General features: G+C 36.6%; 1 long non-coding RNA gene across 1 annotated transcript in view; it reads left to right on the forward strand.

Moving 5' to 3' along the window:
• The window catches only part of LOC107670015 (uncharacterized), a 718,471-nt gene extending 703,134 nt beyond the window's left edge, over nucleotides 1–15,337 (forward strand). The window contains exon 3 of the long non-coding RNA XR_001632057.1: nucleotides 15,301–15,337. This is a non-coding gene — a long non-coding RNA (uncharacterized LOC107670015). The remainder of the gene's footprint in view (nucleotides 1–15,300) is intronic.
• The last annotated feature ends 350 nt before the right edge of the window (nucleotides 15,338–15,687 follow it).

Below are 15,687 nucleotides of genomic sequence, written 5' to 3' on the forward strand. Positions count from 1 at the left end.
ATATATATAATGAAGGGTCATAAGACATTACTACAATGAAAATAAAAATTAAAAATTAAAATATAAAAATAAAATGTAACAAAATAATATTTAGTAAATAGTACTACAATAACAATGATTCAGATCACTCCAAGTTTTAGTTTTAGTTTAGTTTTAGTTTGCATTCTTTATGTAACATCTTATTTTATGTGAGAAATGTTTCTCTTCTATACAATGTATTTGTCCATTGATATGTTCGTTTTTTTTTTCTAAAGATGTGTGAGTAAGGTATGACCCTAAAAGATAAAAAGTCTTCCTGGAAGCAGTGCTACCAGTCATTTGGCTAAAGTCCCAAATGAAAATAGTCTTCGTGCTTTAATTGCACTGATAGCAGCCGCTTCTTCCCCCAGAACATTCTAATGTCATTAGTGAGGAAAGACATTAGAGGCGGGAGACGAGGAGAGCTGGCAGAGGGGAGGCAGAAGCAGCAGGTGACAAGCCCTAGGATGCCTGGAAAATGCAGTTTATGAACTCCTGATTGATGAGGTGATCCTGAACCAGGTGATGAGTAATTCACTATTTAATTGAAAGAGATCAGTGGTGGTCGGCATCGTTTTCCACACGCTCGAATATTTACTTTTTAATGCCCCCTTAGTTTAATTGCAGCAAATATTCTGGGTTGTTTATTAATGTCTAGTTTTCAGGCTATTGGGCTACAGCATTAAAACTTTCCCATAACTGTGTTTCTACAGTAAGCAAAATCTGCTTTGAATTCAATCACAGATTTGAAATGATCAGTCCGTCTCATTTGAGGCAGAGGACGATGGGCTTTCAGATTACCAGCATAAGCTGTGGCACAAAAACAATCAGAGCTGTACAGAGACCCTGGTATTATCACTGCAGCGAGAGAAAAGAAAATGACCGCACATCCACAATGCCCAACTGATCAGTGGCCGCTGCTGGGTGTGCCAGCCATGATGACAGAAAATAACAATCAGACCATGTGCTTAAGCCACAAGAAACATAAGCAATCTAAGACCAATCCATTTTCACAACCCTGATATACTGAGAGAAAAGATTCTTACGAAAATCCTAGACATGAAAACACATCCTGACAACAAAAAGATAAAACATACAAAAGCTTCATGAGTTCATGAAGAATGAATTACGGCCAATGACGATTGAATGACGATGAACTGAAAATGAACAAAACATCTGGCTAAACTGAATTGTGGGTGGTAAGTAAATACGATGCTGTAAAAGTTTAGTGCACTTTATGGAAGTCAGAACCCTTGTAAATGTGTGGATAATGAGAAAACATGTCTTCATGCTGTACAACAAAAAAAAAAAAAATATTTTCTGCTCATATTATCAAAGATAAACGATTTTGAGATACTAGGATTTATTTTAAGCTACACTTCAGCTACAGGGATTTCTGTCCTCCGCATGAAATATATGTAAATCACCTTTATCACAGCGAGTCTCTTAATGAACCACGCTGCACAGGATATCTTTTGGGAACTGTAAAATGTACCCCTGGGGAGACAGCAGAGCAAAAGAGATTGATGTGTCATGTGAGAAATGGTCCACTCCAACCAATTTTGTTTCGATTAGACACAAGATCAATTTCAATTGCTTCATCACACAGAATCTAGTGGGGCGTATGTAGGGATGAACAATGAGAGTGTCAAAAAACAACATCTCTCTCTTTTTGCCGTGCTCACTGGGGTGTCGGCAAACTGATATTCAACGGGAAACCGTTGCTTTGAAATTAAATTTGTATTGCTAAAACTCAAGGGTTTCGTAGCCCGTTCAGACGCAATGCCAATTAAAGACCCATCCTCCACATCCATCATGTTAAGTAAATATACTGTATTGTTTTAAGGTCAAAGCATTCATATGGTTTTATGGGCAGCTCGTCAGAAATACCTCCGGGAAACATTTCGCCGATGAAATCGGGCCCTCTAGTTAACATCAGTGAAATAAAAAATTAAAAAACTATTGTAAAGGGCTATTTCTCAAACTTGAGTATTAAAACAAATAAAACCAAATCAAGATGTCTCATTTTTCAAAGCATTCCCTCATGGCACCATAAAAGTGAATTCTGTGAATGATTTGCAAGTGAATGATTAATTTGATTTAATCTTGATAGACCAATCAGATACGTCTCTCACTGTCAATGTCAGCCCAGCACGCAAAAACTTCTGATGAGAGATCTGATGCGATTTGCACCCAAGGACAAAGCAAAGCGGCCCAACAGAATGTCACAGCAGTTTGAACTGCAAAAGGGCTCAATCTCAAGACTCACTAAGCTGGAACTGGCTGTAATACAATGCCATTACACTGGGAAAACCAGGTCAAGGCATAGTTGAAAATACCATTCTACCCTTTTCAGTCTAAACCCACCTCACTGTCCCGAAAACACAGGCATGCACAAAGACCTAAAACTGACCTTTCTGCATTTCTCTCAGCTGAACCTGCAGTACACCACTGAATCAAATCTGGCATACTGTGTCAGTATTAATACCATAGTAAAATGTAAAGATACTCTATCATCATTTACTCACCTGCATGTCGTAATAAACATAATAAACAAAAATTGTACAATTATATTTGGTCACACTTCATGCTATTAACAAACCATTAACTACGACTTTTGCCTCAATAAACATCTAATTTGCTGCTTATTAATAGTTAGTAAGGTAGTTGTTAAGTTTAGGTATTGGGTAGGATTAGGGATGTAGAATATGGTCATGCAGAATATGTGCTTTATAAGTACTAATAAAGAGACAATATGTTTCAACTTCACAAAAGCACCAAATTTAAACCTTTGTTGAACAAATCTTGACTCCCAACCTAGTGCATTCATAAGAAAGGCAACAATGTTTGATTTATGAATGACTCATTCTTTTGTGTCAAATCGTCTCAATAAATCTGTTGATCTCATTCCCAAAAACATTCAGAATGATTCATTCACAAATCAGACTGATATTGATTTTTTGACACAATGAGAAGGAAGATTTATCATTTAAATTCTTTCTTTAGTATTGCATGTAAAGGTGGGTGATATGACATTAAATCTTATATTACTATATGAAAAACCTTTTTCAACAAAGTGATCATGATATGGTTATTGTTGCTGGACATATAGAACTACTAACCTAACCAATGTAAGGCTTTAAAAAATGTATAAAAACAACTCAAGATTATCTTAAGGTAAACAGTCAGTAATCAAATAAGAACAAAGAATCTGATTACATAAAATTTGACATATAAATACAACAGAAAATAGATACAAATTAAATAAACAGTACTTTAAAGGGTTAGTTCACCCAAAAATGAAAATTCTGTCATTAATTACTCAACCTCATCTCGTTTCAAACCCGTATTTTCATTTTTGGGTGAACTATCCCTTTAAGCTTTTCAGGTAGGACTATTTCACAGAACAGAGAAAACTACAAAAAATTGAATACTCAAATGTAAAACAAACAACAAAAACAAACACTGCATAGTCTGCACTGTACAAATTAAATATTCATGGCTTCATATTTAAGCTACCAAAGTTTGTGATTTTTCTTTTATTATTTATTAATTGACATTATGGCTGCTGTCACTTTAAGACATAATGCACGGATCTAATATGCTGACACAAATTCGATTTTCTCTCAGCTGTTTACATACAAGACATAAACAACTGTGTAAATACTCGCTAAAATGGGCGTTAGGTTTAAAATCGCTTGAAAGTTTAAACTGTCAGGCTCAACAATGCATTTAAAAGATTTCATGATGACACAGCACAGTAACGTCACACATGAATAACCCCGATACTATCAATAATCCAAAATTTGTCATTTGTCAGATTTCTACTGGTTTATTGTGTTTAATCATATTTCGCCCACTCCTAGTTCCATGCCAGAAAAACGAAACATGAAATTTCAGTTCTAGTTGTGGTCCTAGGACATGTACTGTAGGAACCTCATGCCTTCCAAAAAGCCTTATGGAGCTATGCTCCCTCATACACACCAACTTCGTTCATTCCCTCACCTGTCTTCTCCATTTCAGCTTCAAACCGGGCCTCTGTGTTCGGCTCCAGTACAATGGAGTCTGACAGTGTCGGACAGCAGGCAGTATTCTCCCACTGACGAGATGAACACGTAGGCAAGAATGTTAAGAGTCTCTAACGATTTTTCAGCTCAAGTGGGCAGGTGACTGGCATCCTTTCATGAAGGCTTCGTGAGATGCTACCCCGCCCAAGATAATTAATGAGTTTCTGTTCTGCTCCAAAGGAGTGCAGAAGTGGTCGCCCTGTCAAAACCCATCCTGCTCTCCAGCGCCAAGGAACCCAATTCAACATTGCACAGCATGGAGGAGGGCACAATGAAAATTGTAGCTGAAATTTGAGAATGAGGTATTCATAGGGATTTGGTTTATTCAAGGTTAAGCCCACTTATAAAAGAGAACGGACTCCTACGGTATAATACTTCATGCATACATTGCGGTTTCTACAGTCGTACTGAAATATCAGTTGGCCCAGCAGGACCTGCACTTAGAAGTCACTTTTTGCTGTCATTTCTTACAATGAAATATGATATGTGCCGTTGTCATGATCATTCTGGATCAATGAGTAAGCTGTCACCACAAAGAGGAAGCCACAGAGGAAGCCAGCAGGGGCAAAGACTGCATTCTGAAAGGCAAATTAACCTGTTGTCAGGCCTCACAGAACTATTAAAATAACTCCCGTGCTCCCTGTGGAGAGAGTGGGCAACTCAGAACACACAAGCCTATGATGTTAACCCCGCTGTCTACTATCTGTCCACTTTGGACACTGATGCTGTGCACTAAACATGGGCCAACAACGTCTAAAATTATGCCCCAGGAGGTTAAAAAGTGTGCGAGAGAACATTTTTTTGCCAAGTCTAGCATTATTGTGAACTTCTAATATTAGGCCAAGTTCCCTCTCTGGGTCTGAGTTTATAAATACACTACTGTTCAAAAGTTTGGAACTTTTTATTGTTACTGAAAGAAGTATCATGCTTACCAAGACTGCAGTTATTTGATCTACTGTAAAAAGAGTAATACTGTGAAATATAGTTACAATGTACAATAACTGTTTTCAATTTAGATGTATTTTAAAATATAATTTATTCCTATGATGGCAAAACTGAATTTTCAGTAGCCATTATTTCAATCCTTAGTGTTACATGATCTGTCATAAAGGAATAAATTACATTTAAATATACTTTATAGTAAAATGGAGAAAACATATATAATATTAATAATAATATTAATAATATTTCACAATATTTCATATTTTAACTACAATATTATTTTAGCCTTAAATTACCATTAGGCAAATATAAAATAAATGAATAAAATTAAACCAAATAGACCTGAATTCTTTTTGCCTATATTTACAGTTTTCTGTTATTTTCTGTATACATTTTGTGTTGCAATAATACATACTAAAACATTTAAATGATAGAAAAATTATGTCATCATCGTCAGTTGTACATTGTTTCTCGTATATTACACTTGGACAGTTTTATGTTAATTTAATGTTTCTAGTGACCTAAGTCAGGTGAACATGATAGGTTGGCATTACGCACTGACAGAGTAATCAGCCAATCACAGCGATGTTGAGGCACTGCTCAATGTTGCACCTCTTTTGCCTCCACTGATAAAAGCTACCGAAGCCTAGAAAGGAATCGCCGAGGAAAAGAGGCAACAGCAGCACAAATGCAAATGCTGAATTAGGTGGCACTTCCTTCTTACCTCAAGCACGTCTGCTTCTGGTGACCTCATGTCTTCAGATAGGGTCGAGGGTAAGGGTGGGTCGGAAGGGGGTAATTCATAATGACATGACTGACAAGCAAGACCCCAGAGTCTGTTCCTGGAGCCCCACAGTTCATCATAGTGCCATGCAGACTGTATAATTGTCTTCCCCCTAAAGAACCGGTGTGTCAGTCTTTATAAAGAGGGCGTAAAGTAGACTGCATTGAAGGAGCGCTGCTCAGTTCAGCAATGCAGCCTTCATTCAGCAGGGGGCCTTGAGGAACAGCAGTGAACCATGTCATCTCACTCCAACAGCAGCTACAGGGCTCCTGTTCTCTGCATGGCTACTTATGATGTCTAGACATCATTAAAAAGGTCTGTGAGAACACTTAGTGTTCTTCTCCTGAAACATATGGAAAGCATCTGTCCTGAGATAAACGTGCTGACACACCAGATGCGAGCTTTTATTTTTTAGTGAATAACAGCTTACATTTCGGCCTCTGCCTCACATAGAGCTATTGAGCGGCTTTGAAAGACTCTGAAAATATAATATAATTTTATGGTATTTTCTTTTTTGAGGACAAAAACATCCTCTAATTCCTCTTCCCTCATCAATTTTCTTTAGTGTTCCACAGAAGTAAACTGGAATAAATCACAGGTTTGGAAAGACATGAGGGCGAGAAAATAATGAAAAGGTTGTTTTTGGCTGAACTATCCCTTCATTATTGGTCCTGTAAAGCATTATAATTACCATTTTATTTTATTTTAAGCTATTTTCTTAATTAAAAACTTTCATAATGTAATTTTTGCAACACAAAGTACAAAGAAAAATAAATATAGGCTTAATATTAAAAAGGTTATGATGAATTTAGGTTAATTTTATTGAACAAAGTTTTTGCCTTCGTGTCTCAAAAAAGAAACACTGTCTTATTATAAAAATAAGTAATAATAAAAAAGAAAACAAATATATGCTTATTATTATTATTATTATTACTACTCCAACACAAATAGTGGCACAAAACAGAAAGAAAATTCAAATGTACTGCATAGTTTTGTAGATTTTGTAGATTTGATTACGTCATAAGCCTACTATTACATTTATAGATATAAATTAGTGCTGTCAAAGGATTAATCGCAATTAATCGCATCCAAAATAAAAGTTTTTGTTTACATAATATGTTTATTATGTATATATAAACACACACATACAGTATATATTTAGAAAATATTTGCATGTATTTACATGTATATATTTACACTGAACAAAATTATAAACGCAACACTTTTGTTTTTGCCCCCATTTTTAATGAGCTGAACTCAAAGATCTAAGACTTTTTCTATGTACACAAAAGGCCTATTTCTCTCAAATATTGTTCACAAATCTGTGTTAGTGAGCACTTCTCCTTTGCCGAGATAATCCATCCACTTCACAGGTGTGGCATATCAAGATGCTGATTAGACAGCATGATTATTGCACAGGTGTGCCTTAGGCTGGCCACAATAAAAGGCCACTCTAAAATGTGCAGTTTTATCACACAGCACAATGCCACAGATGTTTCAAGTTTTGAGGGAGTGTGCAATTGGCATGCTTACTGCAGGAATGTCCACCAGAGCTGTTGCCCGTGAATTGAATGTTCATTTCTCTACCATAAGGCAAAAACAAAAGTGTTGCGTTTATAATTTTGTTCAGTGTATATTCACATAATTTATATTATATATAAATATATTTAATATATATACATAACATTCTTAAATATATACACGCATATGTGTGTATTTATATACACATAATAAATATACACAACACACACACACATATTATGTAAACAAAAACTTTTATTTTGGATGTGATTAATCATGATTAATCGTTTGACGACACTAAAATAAATAAATAATTTCTGTAGAATATATTGTTTCTTTTATATACAAATAATGTCAGTAACATGGTGATACCCTGTTACTTATATATTCAATAGTGAATTACTACCATATTTCTGTAAGTGCAGCATATGAAATGAACCAAGCTACACAAAAATGCTTATCATAAACAACTGTTCAGAAAGGGAGACAAAATGATGTGGGAGCTCGTGGGTGAATGAACATACTGAACCCCGTCCCGTGGGCTACCTAAACACGTTCTGATCAGGAGCAGCCGTACTGCCTGCTGCTCCAGTGATTAGCTCCTCCATCTGGCCTCGCTGCATCTGGCCTGGGCAGGCAGGAAGGATGGCCAGGCAGTCAGCCCAGAGCAGCCCGCAAGATGGATCTCAGGGCTGGAGGTCTTTCCTGCAAGTTGGAAAAGTGACAGAAGGGAGTTTACAGGCCCAAACCTGACAGCACAGAAGTTATTACAAATCAGAGATCTCAAGCAAAGTTGAACTTTTCGTGAATGATGGAAAATGAAGTGCCAGACTAATATGACAGCTGGAATCAAACGTGAGAGAAGTTCTGCTCATTGTGTGGAGGAAAGATCCAGCAATCTACAGTATGGTCTCTTTTTTTGCTGGCTTAATTTAACTTCAATTTGATTTAATTAATTATATTTACACTAAGATTTAACAAAGGCATCTATCTATCTATCTATCTATCTATCTATCTATCTATCTATCTATCTATCTCTAATGCTATCTATCTATCTCTAATGATAGAAAACAACGCAAGTGCCAGACTAATATGAGAGCTGGAATCAAATGTGAGAGAAGTTCTGCCCATTATGTGAAGGAGTGATCCAGCAATCTACAAACTTCCAATTGTCTTTTTGTTGGCTTAATTTAATCAGAATTTTATTGAATTCATTATATTTACCCTAAGATTTAATGAAGGTATGTTGCTAAACAATAACATCTGTATTTTCTGCATTGATTTTTGGCCATTCTGAATAATGGTATTTACATTTACATGGTAAATGTTTTAAATAGATCTAATATTACTACACTAGCTGAAAAACAAAACAAACCAAGTTATTAATGAATAATTAATAGGCGAACACACATGGTGCTAGAACGTTATAAATGACAGACAGGTACAGATTCTGTGCAGCCCTGGTAATGACAAATTCAAGCAAAAAAAACATTTTAATGAAATTCATGAAGTGATGTAATAACTTCAGGCAGGGAATAAAGAAGCAATTCTCTCCCCCGTCCTTGGTAGATTGTATAAAGACAGAAAAACGAATGTGCATTGCTGTATATCACAAGACTACCTCCTGGAAACAGCACCCAGCATGCTTCTGAAGTCATTTTACCATAAATGCACTACGAATGTTGGCATCTCTGCAGGGAAATGTGTTTGATTTCAGGTATTGATGATTTTGGACTGCAGCTCTGGTCAAACTGACACGTTATGAAACATTTATTCGTTATGTGTTATTATTTTTGGTCACAGTAAAGCAAGACAGAAAGCAGACATTTCATTTCTTGGGGAGAGGGTCACATCAAATGTTTCTTTTTCATAAAATCTTTGTTTTGCCGTCTCTCAGATTCTGTTTGTTTTCTTCGTTCACTTTTTGTCATTTATCGTTACTCTGTGTTGTGCACTGCAACATCGGTATCTGTCTCTCTCTCTCTCTCGCACACACACACCCCAAATCACGCACACATGAGTACACACGCTTTCACAGATAAAACATTCTCTTGGAGAGTGAACACGAGAGAAAAACGAAAAATGACGTGCAGTAATCACACTGAAGCATTACCAGTCATTACTCTGTGCTGTCACTGGTGGAGGAGGAATCAGCGCGCCGGCTCTTCTTTACCTCGCCTCCATCGATGCCTGCAGTAGCGCTCCACTAGAGTGAATCTAGCATAGGACACTGTCAAAGACGTATATACAGACAGACGCTATTTTCTTTAGCATGCTCACTTTTTTTCATCGTACACAAGCATTAGCGCAGAAATGCTATATGGATATCTCTGTAAATGAATGTGTATCAGATTACGGTTGGCAGGTTGTTTTATGCCGAGGAGAGCACAGGACTATCCAGACCTCAACTTCTCCCGGTGTGACCTTGGGATACTAATGTTATTTACTGCCATAAATGAAGAACTGATGGCTAGCTGTACATCAAACTGCATCTGACGGTTAGTAGTTGTTGATTTGAATCCAAAGTGACTTAGTTATCACTATCTCTCTCTCTATCCATCCATCCATCTCTAAATCTCACCCTCCATCCATCCCTATATCAATCTCTCTATAATCTATCAAACTCTATACCTATTTCTGTCTCTACATCCATTTCTCTCTCTGTTCATCCACCTATCTATCTATCTATCTATCTATCTATCTATCCATACCGATTTCTGTTTACAAACCTTGCTGTTCTAGTTATAAATTAGTCTTAATTAAATTTCTTTGAATATTAATTCATTTTAATTCTACTTCCTTTACATTTAAAATTCAAATTGTTTTCTACAGTACTTCAAATTCGGGACCTGAATAAGAACTACAGTATAAATGCTTTCTTGATTTGATACTTAATAGCATGCAACCCTGGTTTACACAGTCTTCGGAGGAAAAAAGGCCAGCTTAATTCTAAGTGACAGCAAGAATATGGAAAGTGGTCATAAAAATAATAATACAGCTGTTTTGGTGGAAAAAAAAACAACAACAACAACAACTCTAAGGCCTTGGGCCTGTTTCATAAAACAAGTTTACCAAATAAGTCAGGTTTATTTCAGTTAGTCTGACTTATTGTAAGCTGATTTGGTTCAAAATAAGTCAGACTAACTGAAATAATCCTGGCTTATTTGGTAAACTTGTTTTATGAAACAGGCCCCAGGTTTCACAGACAGGGTTCAGACTAAGCCAGGATTAGGCCATAGTTCAATTCAATTTAAGTAATTTTATATACGTGCCTTAGAAAGAAAAAAACATTACTGGTGTGCATCTTGAGACACAACAAAGACACTGATATATTTTCACTGATATATTTTTAGATCAGTCAGAGCAAGTTTCTTACAGTTGAACAGCTCAGATCTTCCTTTTAGTCTGGGACTAGGTTTAAGACTGGTCTGTAAGACCGAGGGTAAAACTAACATTATAAGTGGAACTGGTTCCTTTAATAATTATGATATGATCAAGGTATCAAGCCTGATACCAGACTGCCACCAGACTGTAACACAACTGCTGAAGCAATAAATACACTGAAGTAACAATAACAGAACACTCTAACCAACAGTGAGACCAAAAAAAAAAAAAAACAGTGAGAGGGTGAAAGAGTAAAGCCACAATCCCCTGGAGATTGACTTCCCTCCCTTCACTTGTCCCCACAAGAGAGCACATGGCCTAATCCATGGAGATGGCTTGATATGTTCCTCCACATTGCCCCTGGAACCTGCAGGATAAAGAGTGATCTCCCAGATTAAGGCTCATTGCAGCAGGGCCATAGCCCTTCAGTGAGGACAGAGGGAGACCAGGTGCAGAAGATTCAAGGAGACAGTCTGTCTCATCCGGCAAACAGAGCCCACTTTACCTGTGCCGTTTAATTCAACTCCACAGGCACCTGAGCAGCAGACAAGACAACTGAGACTGGTAAAGACACCACTGCCTTTTGTGGATATGACTGAAATGGACCTGAAACAATACGATGGGTTCAATTTTGAATTGGTTGATCTAGTTTGTATACGCTTTACTGACTGGCAATGTCGGGTTAGTCTAACAAGCAACAAACGCTGATCTAAAATACCAATGCCAGTAACTATATACTCTCAAAAACACACTGAGTCAAACAACACCAGTGCTGACATTGTTCATAGACTGTCAAACTGTGTGACCACTGTAGTCTGATTCACAAATAAATGGCTCTTTTGAAACAGATTTAGTGAATGAAAACATACAGTGCGCCACTGAAGTGCTATTCACAAACAAAAAACTCTAAAGAACGCATTATTTTTAGTAAATCAAAAACATACAACATGACCACTATAGTCTGATTCATGAATGAATGTCTCTTATGAACTTAGTATTTTTAGTAAATCAAAAAGATACAGTGTGGCCACTATAGTCTGATTCACAAATTAGTAAATGTCTCTTAAATAAATTCTTTTTAGTGAATCAAAAGCATACAGTGTGACCAAGCACATCTTTGATGTTTCAAAAACATACAGCGTGGCCACAATAGTCCGATAAACTAATAAAAAGACTCTTATGAACTAGTTATTTTCAGTAAATCAAAAACACAGTGTGATCACACATAGACGACTCTTATGAACTGGTTCTTTCTGATAATTCAAAAACATACAGCGAGGGCACTACGGTTAGATTTATGAATAACTGAATCTTATGAACTGGTTCGTCTTACTGAATCAAAAGCATACAGTGCGACCACTATAGTCAGTTTTAAGAATAAATTACTCTTACGAACTGGCCTGATGGTCATCGTGACTGGCAATCCACAAGAGCAGCCCTGCACAGGTGTACCAGTCATTCAAAGTGAACAGTCGAGTGTTTAGAGGCAGGCATGAGCTTGATCGTGTTTGAACACTATACTATGTCCAGATGGTGTGGGAGAGTGCCAGATCAGTCACTCCCGCACGCCCCACTGCTGCAGAACACACAGGAGCGAGGACTTCACACTGCTCCTCAATGAAGTGATCCCCACATGAACTTCCACTGAGCTAGAACACGCTGTGACAAAAAAGACCTGCATTTACAAACACAGTCCATTTGGAGTGCCGCCCAGCCCAAACCTGGCCATTTTGCCTTCGGCGAACCACTTTATTGCTCGTTTCAGTGTTCGCCATAACAACAGAGACAGCTGGGCATATTGAGAGACACATTTTTAATGCATGTTCTGGCAATTTAGTTTCATTGAATTGCTCGTAATGAGGAACTTGAAAACACCAAAAAGGTATCAATTGTAGCAAAGGATTTGCCAGCGACATGACATGGTCAGTTAAAAGATGTGTTTTTCCTATTGGATGAATTAACTGAACAATATTTCAGTGCTAAAACCTGAATCTTATTCACTAACCAGAGTTCAGTTTAATCAGGTGCTAAATATGAAAATACCAGTACCAAACTTTTGAATGGTACTGCAGTATTTTTTTATGTTTTTGAAAGAACTCTTTCATGCTCCCCAAGGCTGAATTCATTGATCAGATATACATTAAAAAAGTAATATTGTAAACAATATTATTTAAAACTTTTTTTCTATTTGAATATATTTTAAATTGCAATTTATTCCTATGATTATGAATTTTCAGCAGTCAGTATTCCAGTCGTCAGTAGCCGGGTTTCCATCCAAAGTTACGAATTTAACATGTGTAAAATTGGAATATCGCATAAAACATTTGCGAATATGCACAGTCTCCATCCAAGTAGTCAATAGTACAAAATCATCAATTCCTGATAAACTGGCACTAAATATCACTGAGAAAACTATGAGTAGCCACTGAATATAATAATTTCAACAAAAAAAAAGCAGACAAAATAATAAATGTGGTCATTGCTTTCGGAGATGGATGCTGCATTACATACAATTACATACAATAGTGCATTATATAAATATAATGACTTGCATAAAAGGACACATTTGATGTAGCTCCTAGTAAATAAGGAGCTAAAACAAAACATACAAATAAGCAACACTATCAGCAGGCACTCTATGAAATTCTAAATGTTTGTGGTCTTGATATACATTACATAAATTTGTAATTTTTTTTTTTTTGTCAGTGATCAAAGAGAACAGGTTAGGGAAAGTATTCTTGATCTTTTTCTCCGTGTATCAGATTTTCTTTTTTTATGAATGGAAAGTCTTTTTGAAGCAGTGTTGTACTGAAGTGAGATCATGTTCTTCTTGTCTCTGGTCTTTGAGGGCTTGCTCAGTCTAAGCTCTGGGGAGCTGCTGTGATGCTCACACCTCAAACTCTGGTACGACTACACAAAACTTTAAACTCAGAGATGGAGCAACTCTCCTGGGGCCAGATCGAAATCCTACAATGCTTTGTGCCTCTCTGAGGTATTTGATCTTCTATGCTTTCTGGAAGGTTCCTGGAGATCCATTTTTCAAATGCGAAGTCATATTTATGATTGATATAGATTATATATTGATATAGATTATGATGATCTTTCATAGTCAAAATTCTAACAGTTATGAAAGTTAAAACAAAACACTGAACAACGAAAATACTGATTTCCCATTATTTACATCTTAAAGGAACAGTTCAACATCATGTACTCACCCTCATAATGTTCATCCTTATTCTAGTTTTTCTTGAGTTAACGTGAGAAGCAACATTTGAAATATAATGGAATATAGCATATGGACCACTTTCATGATACATTTATGGTGCTTTTGCATCCTTTTTGGAGGTTGAAAGCTTCAGTATCCGTTCTTTGCAATTGTATGGATAAGAGCGACCAGAACATTCTTCAAAATTCCTCCAAAAATCTTTCTGTTTAACGGAAGAAAGTCATTCGTACAGGTTTGACATGAGGGTGCACTGTTAGACATTTCTGTAATTTCTACAGTTATTTACTGTATATCACCCAGTATAAAATTCCCTTTACAGTAAGTAACTGTAATACCCTTTGCATCATGGGAATTTTCTGTGACGTCAAACCCCACATACAGAGACTTACTGTATTTTTTAAAATTGCTTTATACTACTGTATTTGCCGTAACGGCCTCTTTGGCACCATTCCATTGAGGTTGTTTTATTTGCCTCATTTCTTACATTTGGACTGATAGGATTTGCCCTACACCGTATCTACAACGCCGCAACAGCTTGGGACTGACTCTGTTGGACGTGTTACATTGCATGAAATGATTGGCAAATATGTTTGTCCTTCGTGTCAGAAACAGCGTGAGCGCTTGGAGTACTACGTACGTCAAAAATATACTGGGGCATCAGTTTACTATCCGCATCCACTCACTGTACATAGTATCACGGATTATAATGGGTTCTATATCGTCTTTTGTCACGTCGCGCTGCGCCGTTCGCATACGAGGAAGACACGGATCCAATGGGGCAGTACTGCGGGTTTTGCCTGGGGATGGACCCCGCGAGAGTGGAAGAATTCCGGGGAACATCTGTGCTGTGTGTCGATGCACCTTACGAGAGAATAAGACCAGCAAGCAAGGTAAAAATATGTATACGTTTGACTGTGTTTTTGTCAGATATTTGCACACCAGTTTAACCTAGTAACGTTTACCCGTCAACACGGCGGTAACAAACTTTACTATGATAAACTCTGCTATATCGTTTCAAACGACTTTTGTCAGCTTACTGAATTACCTAATTAAAATTATTTTATCTTATATTGACAGTAACTTAACTAATGTGAAATTGTTAGCAAGGTTTTTTTTCTGTTTTCTAGTTTTAGAATTAGTTTGTAATAGTTTTTAATGGAATTTAAGATTTACTGCATTTTTTTGTATTTGTTTTTTTTAAGGCAACTGCAATGAAGCATCAAGAAAGACATGAGCATGACAGCCACCCTGAGACTGATAATTCATGGTAAGAGAACAACTATGGTTTTGAGAGGTTTGTGTATTTTATATGGGGTTTGCCTTTTAAAAGTGTGCCATTTCTACTTCTTGTTTTTCAGGGAACATATTTCTGTCACTAACAAAGTGGATGGTGAGCAAAGGTGGTGGCCAAGTTTTGGAGCAGCACCTGGGTTTTGCAGATGGCTATGTATTTTTTCCCCATTATGTTTCTGTTGCCTAAAGATTCTTTGTGAGGATAAATCCAGAGAATACAACGTAATGCACTGCAAAATGTCCTAAGACAGGAGAAATGGTGAAGATGCACTGTTCCAGCATTGGAAGACTATATTTTTAAGTGTTATACATGCAATGTTTTAAATAAAGAATTTGATATTTTGTAATGATTGTGTCTATTTTAATTGAATGCCAGTAGTACCTATGTAGGATAAAAATAAAAATAATTATATATAAAAAATATAAAATCAAATGAAATCTATATTAAAATG

Source organism: Sinocyclocheilus anshuiensis, unplaced genomic scaffold (assembly GCF_001515605.1).
Source record: "Sinocyclocheilus anshuiensis isolate Anshui unplaced genomic scaffold, SAMN03320099.WGS_v1.1 scaffold253, whole genome shotgun sequence".
Classification (NCBI taxonomy): domain Eukaryota; kingdom Metazoa; phylum Chordata; class Actinopteri; order Cypriniformes; family Cyprinidae; genus Sinocyclocheilus; species Sinocyclocheilus anshuiensis.